The following is a 15,195-nucleotide window of genomic DNA, read 5'->3' as shown; positions in this document are numbered from 1 at the left end:
GTTCCTCAGTTCCCCAGGACCAAAGTCCACCACCCTAACCACTAGGCCACTCCTCCACGCTTGACTTACCTCGTCGAGGTTACGTGGGCCGGCAGCAGCGGTAAAAAGCGTGCAGGCTCGGTGCTTGCTTCAGTTTTCCCTTCTCTCTTGCAGCTCTGGTCCCGCCCTCATTTCCTGTTTCCGCAAGGGTGGGACCAGAGCTGAGAGAGAGAGAAGGGAAAACTGAAGTAAGTGCTGAGCCTGCACGCTTTTTACCGCTGCTGCCGGCCGTCCTAACCCCGACGAGGTAAGTCAAGATGACATTTAAAATTCGGAGGGAGGGGGGCGGCGGAATGCACCCCCTGTAAAAAAAAAAAAAAAAAGTCAGCACCTCAAAGTTGGCTCCTATGACTTGATGAATGGAGATCCTGGAGAGACGTGTGGAGAGGTACTGAGGAGCTGCAGAGTGAATGCTGTTGTAAATCAATAAGAGGAGTTTGAATTGTATACAAAAATGGATTGGGAGCCATGAAGTGACTTGAGGTTAGGGCTAAATGAGCATAGCGACACTGGCGGAATATAAGTCATGCAGCAGAGTTTTGATCAGATTGAAGGGGAGAGAGACGGCTTAGTGGGAGACCTGTGAGAAGCAAGTCACAGTAGTCTAAGCGAGAGGTGATAGCCCTCCACGGTACCTTAAAAAAAGTTGGGCAGGAGCAACAGGTCCTGCCTTGGTGCTGTTAATTTCAAAATTGCAGTTCCCAGCCCCTGCCCGATGCACTGGGCTAAATACCATATAAGGAGAAAAACTCCTTATGTGGAGTTAGCCTGGTGCATTCCAGAATTTTGAAAGTTGTGGTGCCAAGGCAGGAGGGAAGAGCTGTTGCTCCAGCCCAACTTAAGTTACCGGGGAGGGGAGGAGGGTTGCTAGACCACCAGGGTCAGATGCTGAGGGGTGGGGGAGGGTGCTCTAAGGCAGGTGTAATTGTGTGTATAAGCCAGTAAGAATATACACACTTTGTATAATGTGCAAATCCCATCCCCTCCATTTATTCTCAACCCCTAGGTAGTGAACATGACCTAGTTTGCGTGAGGCCCCACTCTGGTGTCTTGAAGGATTGTACAGAAAAACTGCTTCATTAGATGATAAACATTTTAAATGCTTCATTTGCTCTGAGTAGTTTCCTATGCAAATGAAAGAAGCTGAAGTTACTTGTGTGTGTGTGTGTGTATATGTGTGTATGTATATATATATATATATATATATATAGTTTAAAAAAAAAAAAGAAGAAAGACAAATGCCGGTAGGTCTGTAAACTGGCATTTGAGGACATATCTGTAACTTGTACCTTTTGGCCAAACTTCTTGAAAAGGAGGTAATTTTTATCAGCTTAGTAGTTTCCTTGAGGATAGCAATGCGTTTGAACAGCAAGCAGGTTTTTGAGAAGTTGTGGGACAAAGTCTTTGCAAAATGTAGTTCTAGGCTTTCTAGTTTGTTGGACAATTGGTATTACTGATTGTCTTAGATTTTGTTTAGGTATGAACAACTAACAGTTTTTTGTCCTGGTTGAACTTATTTTGCAAGGAGAGAACATTTTGGGTTGGATGAGAGGGTTCGTGGTCCTCTGTAAAATCACTGGCCTGGGGTGTTCCTCAGGGCTCCTCCCTGTTGTTTCTGTTGAGCTTTTTATTTATTTATTTTTCAGCCTCTGCTACTTTTTCAGTGGACCCTTTTTTTTATATACACAGGCCGTATTCAATTGTTAGTCTCACTGGGGAATAGTTATTAACCACTTGAATGACTGACTGGAATAGATGGCCAGTTGGCTGTGTACTAGTAGATTACTGCCCAGTGTAATAGAGACTAAATGTTATCCTTCAGTGAGCTGGACTGGCCAAGAATTTCATTAACATCGCAAATTAGACGCTTAAACCCATCAAGGATTTTATTAGAAATTTAGTTTCTATTAGATTGTAAGCTCTTTGAGTAGGGATAGTCTTTCTTCTATGTTTGCGCAGCGTACGCCTTGTAGCGCTATAGAAATGCTAAATAGTAGTAGTAGTAGTATTTTTTGGAAAGATGACAGCTCTTTGTGACATCAAATTGTTAAAATGAGGCATTTGGCATTTTATAAGTTATGGCTGGTAAAACAACTCAAACTATATCTGCATTCAGTTATGCAAACATTAATTGTCAGCTCCAGAATCACATTTAGAATCATGTTTTATGTGGCATTGCATAAGTAATTAAAAGCTAAGGGCCTCTTATCAAGCTAGCGGTTCCTGTGCAGCAATGCTGACGGAACTTTGTTGGCATTACCACACTAGGAGCTGCTAGCGTGGTTTGATAAGTGGGTCATATAAGTACATAAGTAGTGCCATACTGGGAAAGACCAAAGGTCCATCTAGCCCAGCATCCTGTCACCGACAGTGGCCAATCCAGGTCAAGGGCACCTGGCATGCTCCCCAAACGTAAAAACATTCCAGACAAGTTATACCTAAAAATGCGGAATTTTTCCAAGTCCATTTAATAGCGGTCTATGGACTTGTCCTTTAGGAATCTATCTAACCCCTTTTTAAACTCCGTCAAGCTAACCGCCCGTACCACGTTCTCCGGCAACGAATTCCAGAGTCTAATTACACGTTGGGTGAAGAAAAATTTTCTCCGATTCGTTTTAAATTTACCACACTGTAGCTTCAACTCATGCCCTCTAGTCCTAGTATTTTTGGATAGCGTGAACAGTCGCTTCACATCCACCCGATCCATTCCACTCATTATTTTATACACTTCTATCATATCTCCCCTCAGCCGTCTCTTCTCCAAGCTGAAAAGCCCTAGCCTTCTCAGCCTCTCTTCATAGGAAAGTCGTCCCATCCCCACTATCATTTTCGTCGCCCTTCGCTGTACCTTTTCCAATTCTACTATATCTTTTTTGAGATACGGAGACCAGTACTGAACACAATACTCCAGGTGCGGTCGCACCATGGAGCGATACAACGGCATTATAACATCCGCACACCTGGACTCCATACCCTTCCTAATAACACCCAACATTCTATTCGCTTTCCTAGCCGCAGCAGCACACTGAGCAGAAGGTTTCAGCGTAGTCTTTATTGGAAAAGGAGGTGTAGAAAATTGATAGATTATACCTTGGATTCTTTAGAAAGGCACCTTATTTATTTATTTTTTGTTACATTTGTACCCCGCACTTTTTCCCACTCATGGCAGGCTCAATGCGGCAGGCAATGGAGGGTTAAGTGACTTGTCCAGAGTCACAAGGAGCTGCCTGTGTCGGGAATCGAACTCAGTTCCTCAGTTCCCCAGGCCCAAAGTCCACCATCCTAACCACTAGGCCACTCCTTCCTTAAGAAATTTGCCAGTTCTTAAAACATAGCTGCTTGATTAGTGTGTTCATGAGGCTAATATGCAATTTGCATGTCAAATACACTGGGAGAAATAGCTCAAAAGCATCTGGAGTCATATTACACTTAGATCTTAATCCATCTATCACGAAACTCCTAGCCACCCGCCTGGGTTTTTACCCCATGGCCACTTAGAGGGTCTATCCCCAGCACAGCTCAGGTCTGCCTGCACCTGCCGCTTATGCTCTACACTAGCACCCTCCTCCCACCGACTGGGTCCCAGCTGCCTCTGGGCAAGTTTCCTGCTCTCAAATTATGTCCAGTGATTCCTAGGTTACTGTGGCCACACTCCCAGTGGTCCCACAACTCCTAGAATGCACCCAAAGTCCCAACACACAAACCACCAGGATTCTTAGTCCAGACATGCAGAGGCAATAAACTAAAAATGTTTGTCGTGAAAAATTAGAACAATGAAAAGGAAAGGTGCAATCAGCAAACAATAACAAGTAACTGAATATTGATCATTATCCATCTAAACATTTAGTCACTACCTGAATAGTGCCTGGGAAGATCAGGAACATAAAAATCGAACAGTGTGGAACAAAATAGTGCAATTAGCAAACAATAGCAGGTAACAAATATGGATTAATTATAATATTAACTAAACATTTGCATACTTGGGGACAGGTATAAACAATCCCCTTTCAACAGATCTTCTGAAAAATACCAGATTAACTATAAATTGGACCTTAGAGGCTTACTCAGTTATCATATCAATTATTGAGCATTTCAAAGCCATAGTCGTTATTAGTCCAGAACTTAAATTCTAAATTTTACACAAGTTTTTTTTTTTCTAATTTTATCCAATATTTAAAAACTTTACTCAGATACTTCACTACTCATCTTATTATTGGTCCTTATAAACAATACATGTACTTCACATGCCATACCCAAACACCTGTCCCAAGCATGCCTGTGAACAGATTGTGTAAAAGTAGATGTAAATATTCACATTGTGCCTACTTTTTACATTCATAACCGGTGAGGTAATTGTATGAGAGGCCTTTTACCTGTGTAAAACAGGGTTTTCATGGAATAAATTCGTAACATTACCCCCCTCTTTTTTTTTTTTTTTTTAAGAGCGAATGTCCTTTAGCCTTCAGTATTGGTTCGGACAGCTTTTCTGCCAGGCTTGTGCTTAGTTTTGTTGGTGATTATTGAATATCAGAATAAGGGAATTCAGTAAACACTTCCTTTTCCTAGGCAGCAATTTACTTGCCTGATTTCTGTGCCCCTGTGTAGGCTACACTCCACCCCTCCTCCCACCCATTTGTGCTTCCTTGCATCCTCTTAGTTGTAAAGTTTGTAAATTAAACCTCTGGCTTCATCCTGGGAAATTTTAAATTAGCTATGCAAGCTTTATTCCTCTAGAAGGCAAATTCCTTGTCAGAGTTGCTTAGATGGTGCCCTGAGGGCCAAATTGGATATTGGCACAGACAAAAATGAGCGCTAAGTGCTATAAATAGTGCTCTGAGTTGGGCACCATTTATAGGATAGCGCGTAGCACTGGGATCAGTTCCAAAATTATAGGTGCGAGGATTTACACCAATTGAAATCTGGTGAAAATCCTTGTGCCTTGTGTCAAAATTAGGGTCAAATCTGCCATGTTCTGTAATACTGTGAGCAAATTCCTGTAATGCACGGATCCAAAAAGGGGGTGTCCCTTTTTGGATCTGTGCATAAAAATGTATGCATGCATCTTTATAGAATAGTGCCTAATAAGATGTGTGTGCAAGTTCTATGATTGCCAATTAGCACCAATAATGCTGTCCAGTTATTGTTACTGGCTTGTTATTCAACTAAATTGTGTGCACAACTTTGCACAAACTATTTTGAGCGCCATGTATAGAATCCGGGGAGGGGGGGGGGGTGGTAAATGTATTCAAACAGACACATTTCACTGTGCAAATGTTGATATCTGCTTATGCAAAATTTAATTTATTAGTTCCAAAATTGTTGCCAATTAATGAACGTGTGTTTGGGTTTGAAAGCTGTCCTGCTTTTGTTCAATACCTTTTTTTTTTCTTTTCTTTAGTGCTGCAAGTCTTAATTCATGGAGGAGGACAAGCAGCTCCGCAAGTGAGCGAGCGCTTCAGTATAAAATAGGAGAAAAGATTCACGGATTTACTATTGAGCAGGTAGTGCTACTTATGAAATTGGAAACTCCCTGCCTCTGAGCATTTTGGAGGTCTTAAAGCAAGCAGAATTTGAAGGCTTAAAAGGAGTAGATGGTTTCAGCTTTATCATAATATTCAGTCACGATATAACTGCATCTTGAGTGTTTTTTGTAGTTCTGGTCATCCCATTTCAAAATAAAGATATAACGGATCTAGAAGCGATATAGAGGAGGATGACAAAGTGATGGGGACTATAGAATAACTCCCATACAAAGAAAGGCTAAAGTTAAATCTCGAGGTGTTTTTTCTAGGCACTTAAACTTAAAACGTTACATAGAGGTGTATTTTCAAAGCGCTTAGACTTACAAAGTTACATTGGCAGGATGTATTATGATGACTTAATGGATAGCAATGTAAATTTGTAAGTGCAATATTTGAATAAAGATTTATAATTAAATAAACGGTTGTTTTAGAATGTGCAAATAAATGTCCACCAGTAACTTCAATCTTAAGGACTTTATTCCATGCAGGTTTCTAGTACACAGTTCCAACAGCAGCATTCACCTTCAATCTTAAGCACATATAAGCTACCTGAAAGTGTGTGGCAAATAATCCCCTTTAAGCAGTAGGCTATCAGCACATACCAGGATTCAGTACAGACTCTGTCAGCTCCAGTCTGGGCTCTTTATCCAGGGCACAGTAACCGTAGTTCAATTCCAAATAGAAGCAGTTCATTCAATTCATCATCAGTTAAATCACAAAGCAGCAGTTTCTACCTTTTAATCTCTTTACCTTCAGGAGAGTTCAATACTTTAGGGACTTCTCATACCCAAGGGATTTCACCCTGCTTCAGCTTCACTGCTAGATTTAATACTTTAGGGACCTCTCTTTCCCAAGGATTTTCAGCCTGCAAATACTTTTGGGACTTCCACACACCCAAGGGATTTCAGCCTGCTTCAGTACTTTAGGGACCTCTCTTACCCAAGGGTTTTCAGCCTGCAACTGCTTCTCTCCCTCTGCTTCTCCCTTGGGACTCCTTCCCACCTGCCTAATCAATCCCTGGCTTCTCATACCACAAGCAATCATTCTCCTTCCATTAGCTTCCCCCACACCCATACCAGCTGAGTTGAGCATTAGACTAATGATGAGCTCCTGCACACAGGGTTTCCTATCTCTCTTTCCCCCTAGTGGCAGCCAATCTACACATCCTGCCAGCTTACACCCATGTCTTCCCCTATTTCAGCTAGGAGTCCAGTCTGGGTTCTTCCTCTCACCCCCTGGCTCCTTGCCTGCAATGCCTTCTGGGACTTATATTTCCAACTGAAAGTGCTTTAACCCAACTGTCCTGGAGGTGACTTTATTACTCTCTCTCTCTCTCTCTCTCTCTCTCTCTCTCTCTCTCTCTCTCTCTCTCTATATATATATATATATATATATATATATATATATATATATATATATATATCAAATGACACTGTAGCCTTCAGGCAATTTTAAATTAATACATTACAAAAAGGAAGGCTCTTATAAAGTACACATCAACGAAAACATAATCATTTATTAAATTGAGAAACAATCACATCTAAAACACACCCCAGAATTGACTTGGTCACAAAAATAAGGCTAATCTCAAAATTGAGAGAAATGAAAACACATTCCCCCTTCAATTTATGCTAAAAATATTAAAGTGAAATCACAATCCCCTTGTAAAGGTTGTACAAATAATACAGATAGCTACAATACTTAACGCCCCCTGGATTGATCTGTGGGACGAAATGGAAAGAAAAATGTGTTCTTTCCTTTAGTCCCAACAGAGCAATTCAGAGGCTCTCCCTTGGAATTGGAATCTGGAGGTTTTGGTTTGTCTATTCGTTCTTGATTTTCCTGAGGTTTTTAGCTCAGATTGTTTGCAGATACAGTTTATAAAAACAAAACAAACACAGAGCAAAAATCCACAAGAGAAATGAGAATAAGAGCAGTTACTGTTCTTTATGGGAGAGCATAGCCCTCATGCACAGTTTGATTTTCACTGATTATTTCCGTTTTGTGTTCTCTTAATCTGTTTTTTACGAGTTGTCTTTTTTCAGAGGCAGCAGATCTTTTTTTTCTTTGTTTATGCTGTTTTGTTATCAAAAACATTGAGAGAAGCTGCTGCTCAGTATTCTATATGGCAGAGCTCTGTCATTCTCTGTCTCCACCTGCTAGTAGATGGATATAACGTGCAAGTTTCTGGATTGATCTGTTGGGACTAAAGGAAAGAATTATCAGGTAAGAACTAATTTTTCCTTCAGAAATGCTCCCTATTTTTGGAGCAGTGCAACTGAATGCATGGAGCTTCATCTGTGATATTCTGGCTTATGCCAGTGGTGGGGAAGATGCCTAATTTCCCTTGTGGGAGTGTATTGTAAGGGAGCATTATTTGAATGAGTATTTCAAGATAGTGTTGAGATTTTATTCTGTTCCTAATTGGGAGCCAGAGAAGTTCCTGAAAAACTGGTTTAATAGGGATGTGGATTTGGACCTTACCAATAGTCTTGCAGCTGTGTTCTATAAAAGGTTGGAGCTGCTTGAGACAATGGAGATACCATGAATAAGCATAAATTAGTATGGCGGCTGTGTTAATCCACTTCAAAGGCCAATTAAAAAAAAAACAAAACATCAAAACGAGCAAAGGGGGAGAGGGGTGTGGAAGAAAAATGAGGAAAGGAGGTTTTTGTCTTTGTAAGTCTAAGTTCTTTGAAAATGGAGCCCTATATTTGATTAGCTTTCAGAAGTTCCGTTGGTTATTATGAAACATATTTTCAAAGTACAAAGTTTCATAGTAACCTAAGTCTAAGTGCTTTGAAAATGGAGTCTCATAGTTGATTTAGCTTTCAGAAGGTCCATTGGTTACTATGAAACTTATTTTCAAAGTACTTAGACTTACAAAGATCCATAGTAGCCTAAGTCTAAGTACTTTGAAAATGCACCTATATATATGTTAAAGGTGATACCTTTTTTTTATTGGCCTAATTTTCCTTTTTCAATTTTGTTTGTATTTTAATGGAATAAGGAGTTGCAGTAGTCTGTGATAGTGAAAGCATGTATTGAAAATATGGTAGTACAAATTAAAATGAGGCGTTAAATGTGAAACATTAAACAGAATCAAAATCGAGGATTCCAGGCATAGCACTGTAAGTGCAAACCCCAACAAGAACGGTTAAAACAATGACAAATCGAAATGTTTTCCTACTGCAGTTCCTGTCACTTTCTCTCTGTAGATGTTTCTAAATGTTGACTGTTCAGGGTTTAGAATTTGTCCAGCTGTATTTAAATTTGCTCAGAGGACTCTTAGCACAGTGATCACCTGCACCAGAAGGAGCCACCATCCTTTCATCTCTACTTTTTAGAAGTTATATACCGAATATATTTGTAATTAAGTTGCTTTACACAGAAAGGCATATGTTATACTGTAGTTATGGTAGTGCAAAGAAATATTTTGTGTGTGGTGATTTGGAAATGTAGTCTGCAATCTCCTTGTTTACGTTCACTCTCCCAACCTGTCTGCTCATTTCCTTAGCAGTTGTTTTGTCTGCATAATGGAGTGGGGGTACAATTTTCAGTTTGTCTGTGCATGTGGGTAGGACTCTTTTACCTCTATGGAGATTCTGAATATTATGCCCCATGTATGTATGTACATATAATCCCAGAATGGGAGTGTACTGGATATCTTCTTCCAAGCCTAGTTGCTAAAGGATATTTATATTAAAAAAAAAATGGATAGTCCACTCCTAGACATTGGTGCCAAACCAAATCTAACTAAATGGTTCATATGACATGCCCTCATAGTTTTTAAACAAACAGATGTGCTGGCATTTGACCCAGTTAATGACACAAGGTGGTATTAGGCAAGATCTTCTAACCATAAATCCAGTCCTATCTTTGAAAAGATCTCAATGTCTTTGTTTTTTTCATTAATATATGTGGCACATATGGGTTGTGCCCTCCCTGGCAATGTACTTTATACCTTTATAAGATGCCCTGTTCATTTTTAAACAAAGAACAAATGGGCTGGCATTTGACCCAATTACTGTAATGACATGGTATTATCAGGCAAGATCTTCTCATACTAAACTAGTCTATAAAGATGAGACAAGCCTTTTTGTACTCTTGCAAATCCTGTTTGCTCAGATTTTTGAAAAGATATATTTTAACTGATACATAAATGGCATAGGTTGTGCCCTCCTTGGTAAAGTAAGAGTGGAATGATCATAGCTTTTAGGGGAGAAAACACATCTTTAAAATGTTTTGAAACATATTCACCAGAAAGAGAAGAATTATAGTAAAGTGCCCTAATTAGCGTATTATCCTTTTCTACTGTAAACTTCGTGTTGTGTCTTTTAACTTTTGTAATTTATGGAAGCCACATTGTGCCTGCATTTGTGGGAAAATGTGGAGTAGAAATGAACAATAAATAAATAAGTACTATATTTAATACGAGGGGTGTGTTTAACAATTAATGCTATGTTCAGCACATGCATTAAAGGCAAACCAAGGGACCCGGTATGATTGTGCCTAATGGGGAACGCCTGTAGCTGATCTGATGACGTCAAGCACAAATGCCAAAGTCCCGTGCTTTTACAGCAGACGGAGAGATCCTCGCTCGGCGGGGTTGGATGCCTTGGCTCAACCCTGGCCTCTGGGCCTACTATATGTGTTCCCGCTTTAGCCCTTGATAGGGCGAGTACTCCTGCGAATTCGGCTGCACCAGGGAGTGGTGATTCTCGTGGCCCTGGTATGCGGACTTCCAGCGGATGCTGGTGGAGGGTTCTCTTCCTTTGCCTCTGGTACCAAACCTGTTGACGCAGGGACCGGTAACCGTGAAGGATCCCTGCCGCTTTGGTCTTACGGCATGGCTATTGAGAGGGCGCAATTGAGAGACAAGGGCTATTCTAACAAGGTCATCTCCACTCTCTTGCAGGCCCGCAAGCTGTCCACTTCCGTTGTGTATGCCTGGATTTGGCGCCAGTTTGGGGCCTGGTGTGTTCCTAAGGCGATCACACCCATGCAGGCTTCTGTCTTGCCGATTCTTGACTTTTTGCAGGATAGTGTACAAAAAGGCTTAGCCTATAATTCCCTGCGGGTGCAAGTGGCAGCATTGGCATTCTTTCGTGGGAAGGTCGCTGGCCTCTCCTTAGCTACACATCCAGACATTGCACGGTTTCTTAGAGGGGTGCTTCGGCTCCGTCCTCCCGTGTGGGCACCTTGTCCGGCTTGGAACCTGGGGCTAGTATTGAAGGCTCTGCAGGGTTCACCCTTCAAGCTGCTACGGTGGGCTTCGGAGAAGGATATGACTTTAAAGGCAGTCTTCTTGGTGGCCATCACATCGGCAAGACAGGTGTCTGAGCTCCAGGCGCTGTCCTGTTGAGACCCATTTCTGCAATTTTCAGAGTCCGGGGTAATGGTACGTACTGTGCTTTCCTTCCTACCTAAGGTGGTTTCAGCGTTTCACCTAAACCAGCCTATTTTTCTGCCCTCCTTTTCTCGGGATAAGTTTCCAGATTCCTTTGGGCAGTTGCACCTTTTGGATGTGCGCAGGACCCTGTGTTGCAGTACCTGCGAATGACCAATGCTTTCAGGACCTCTGATCACCTTTTTGTATTGTTGTCAGGCCCTCACAGAGGGTCTCCAGCGTCTAAAGCCACTATAGCCTGTTGGCTTAAGGAAGCCATTTTTTCTGCATATCTGCTTTCTGACAGGCCTCCGCCTGACGCCTTTAAGGCACATTCCACAAGAGCGATTTCCTCCTCTTGGGCTGAGACGGGCACACTCTCTCTTCAAGAGATATGTAGTGCAGCTACTTGGGCCTCTAAGCTCTCTTTTGCCCGTCATTACAGGCTGGATGTGGTGGCCAGGAGGGATGCGCTTTTTGGAGCACAAGTGCTTGCGCGTGGTGTGGCATGTTCCCGCCCTATCTAGGGATTGCTTTGATACATCCCATTCGTAATGGATTCACCTGCTGCTGATGACAAGGAAGGGAAAATTAGGTTCTTACCTTGGTAATTTTCTTTCCTTTAGTCACAGCAGATGAATCCATGATCCCTCCCTGATTGACTTTGTTTTGTGTTCAGTTTTTCCTGCAGACATGTTCCCTCATTGGGAGAAGTTGGAAAACAGTCTTCAGGAGGTTGAGTTCGTCCCTCCTTTGTGTTATTGCTCCTGTTCTGGGGCGTTCGTTCGCTGTGAGGAAAGTTCATGTTAAGCTACTTTGCGGTTTAACACTGCTTTGGAAGCTTCAAATACTGAGAGGCAGATGGAGCTAGCCGTCGAAGAGGCACTACGGTTTTCAGTGTTCTCTATCTCCCCCTGCTAGTATGTGGACACAACCCATTCGTAATGGATTCATCTGCTGTGACTAAAGGAAAGAAAATTACCAAGGTAAGAACCTAATTTTCCCATTGTAGGAGGTTCAGGAGGTGGACAGAGGGGGACAGTCCGAGAGCCCTCGCTCAGAAATTAATGGGCCTGGCGAACAAATGGCTGGAGCCTGACAAGAGGTCAGTGTTACAAGTTATGCAAGAACTGGTCCTAGAACAGTTTTTGGAAGCTTTACCTGAAGTAATAAAAATAGACCTGATAAGGAGAGGGTGTGATACACTGGAAGCAGTAATAAAGGGTATGGAATGTTACTTAGAGTCCCAGTGCGCTGGGAGGAAAAGGGAGGTTGATCAGGAGTTGAAAAATAAACCTCTTAGGAGTTTCCAGGAACACAAGGAAGCTGGGAGCGGTGACGTAAGACAATGTTACCAGTGTGGGCAGCAGGGACATCTGCGAAGGGACTGCAGGGCCAAATTGGGGTTCACTTCACGCTCTAACCCGCATCCTGAGCACCGCTTCACTCAGTGGGTGGAGAGTGGAGGCATACCTGTGGAGGGCTCTTGGATTCGGGGGCAGATCAAACTATGTGTTCGCAATCCCTATGGGACCGAATTGGGGAAAAGATAAAAGGAGGGAGTAGGCTGGTCTCAATACAGTGCATACATTGTGCCATTTCACGATACCCAATGCACCTAGTAGAAATTAAGGATCCCACTGGTATTCAAGAAATATGGGTGGCCGTACTTCCGCGGCCTCCCCAGGACTTAATTCTGGGGAGGGACTGGGTTCCTTTTGCACAGTATTTAAGGAGTAAGGAAGGTTGGGTCACAACCAGAGCACAGGAACAACAGGCAGGGGGATCAGGGGTGTCCTTGCCACAGGTTTTCCCGTTCCATCTAGATCTCTTTGGGGCTCCGGGAAAAACCAGAAAAGGGTCCTGTCAGAAGAAGAGGGCCCAGTTGCAGAGAAGGGAGGATCTGAATAGGCAGGAGGAGTTCCCAGTGGATGCGTCTGGGGTACTAGAGAGGTTCTCTCATTTTGCTAGGGAGCAAGGAGCGGATGATACCCTGAAATATGCCTGGGAGTGGGCAGGACAGGAGGGTGAAAATACTTCATAGTGGACAAAGGATTATTGTTTCGGGTGGCTCACTTGGGGCCAGAGCGTAGAGTTCAAAAACAATTAGTAATCCCTCATGGGTTTCGGAAGCTGATTATGAGGCTCGACCATGATCACCCCTTGGGGGGTCACAAAGGGGCACAGAATACTCTTACGCAGGTGTTATATTGCTTTTACTGGCCTGGGGTGTATAAAGGTGTTCGAACATAGCCCAGAGAGAGCGCCCTTATGCCCTCTTCCTCGTATAGGATTCCCTATAGCGCATCTGGGATGTCCATTCCAAATTTCTCAGCCGCAAAAAGTGCTGACGACGGATGCATCCCTTCTGGGATGGGGAGCTCATGTGGATGGGCTCCACACTCAAGGAGTTTGGTCCTTCCAGGAAACGCATCTTCAGATCAACCTCTTGGAATTGCGAGCGATCTGGAATGCGCTGAAGGCTTTCAGAGATCGGCTGTCCAATCGAATTATTCTAATTCAGACAGACAATCAGGTTGCTATGTATTATACAAACAAGCAGGGGGGCACCGGATCTCGCCCTCTGTGTCAGGAAGCCATCAGAATGTGGCTTTGGGCACGGCATGCTTCTCCAGGCTACATATCTGGCAGACGTAAACAACAGTCTGGCCGTCAGGTTGAGCAGGATCATGCAACCTCACGAGTGATCTCTGAACATGGGAGTTGTCCGCAAGATCTTCCAAGCATGGGGCACCCCCTCGGTGGATCTTTTTGCCACTCAGCACAATCACAAGGTTCCTCAATTCTGTTACAGGCTTCAGGCCCCCGACATACTAGCGTCGGATGCCTGTCTCCTGTATGCATATCCTCCTATATCTTTAGTAGGGAAAACTCTGCTGAAACTCAGGCAAGATCGAGGAACCATGATTCTGATAACACCTTTCTGGCCTCGTCAGATCTGGTTCCCTCTTCTACTGGACTTGTCTTCAGAAGAACCTTGGAGATTGGACTGTTTTCCGACCCTCATCACTCAGAACGAGGGGTCGCTTCTACATCCCAACCTCCAGTCTCTGGCTCTCACGGCCTGGATGTTGAGAGCTTAGAAGTTGCCTCTTTAGGCCTTTCAGAGGGTGTCTCCCGAGTCTTTTTGCTTCCAGGAAAGATTCCACGAAAAGGAGTTATGCTTTTAAATGGAGGAGGTTTGCCATCTGGTGTGACAGCAAGGCCCTAGACACTTTCTCTTGTCCTACACGGACCCTGCTTGAGTACCTTCTACACTTGTCAGAATCTGGTCTTAAGACTAACTCAGTAAGGGTTCATCTTAGTGCAATCAGTGCTTATCATCAGCGTGTAGAAGGTCAGCCTATCTCTGGACAGCCTTTAGTGGTTCATTTTATGAGAGGTTTGCTTTTGTCAAAGCCCCCTGTCAAACCTCCACCAGTGTCATGGGATCTCAATGTCGTTCTCACCCAACTGATGAAACCTCCTTTTGAGCCACTGAATTCCTGCCATCTGAAGTACATGACCTGGAAGGTCATTTTCTTGGTGGCTGTTACTTCAGCTCGTAGAGTCAGTGAGCTCCAAGCCCTGATAGTTCATGCTCCTTACATTAAGTTTCATCATAACAGGGTAGTCCTCCGCACTGATCCTAAGTTCCTGCCGAAGGTGGTGTCGGAGTTCCATCTGAACCAGTCAATTGTCTTGTCAACATTTTTTCCCCGTCCGCATACCCGCCCTGGTGAGGACAAGTTGCATACCTTGGACTGTAAGAGATCATTGGCCTTTTACATGGAGCGGACAAAACCCCACAGACAGTCTGCCCAATTGTTTGTTTTGATCCCAACAGGATGGGGGTTGCCATCGGAAAACACACAATCTCCAATTGGCTAGCAGATTGCATTTCTTTCACTTATGCCCAAGCTGGGCTGACTCTGGAGGGCCATGTCACGGCTCGCAATGTTAGAGCTATGGCTGTGTCAGTGGCTCACTTAAAGTCAGCCTCTATTGAAGAGATTTGCAAGGCTGCAACGTGGTCATCAGTCCACACATTCACATCTCACTACTGCCTTGAGCAGGATACCCGATGCGACAGTCGGTTTGGGCAGTCGGTGTTACAGAATTTGTTTGGGGTTTAGAATCCTCCTAGGCCCATTTCTGTTCTGTTCCAGGCTGCACTCTCACTTGGTTGTGTTTGTTTTCAGGTCAATCTCAGTTTTGTCCTCGCCGTTGCGAGGCCCAATTGAC

This window comes from Microcaecilia unicolor, chromosome 1 (assembly GCF_901765095.1).
Source record: "Microcaecilia unicolor chromosome 1, aMicUni1.1, whole genome shotgun sequence".
In the NCBI taxonomy this organism is placed as follows: domain Eukaryota; kingdom Metazoa; phylum Chordata; class Amphibia; order Gymnophiona; family Siphonopidae; genus Microcaecilia; species Microcaecilia unicolor.
Note: the sequence above shows the minus strand (reverse complement) of the source record.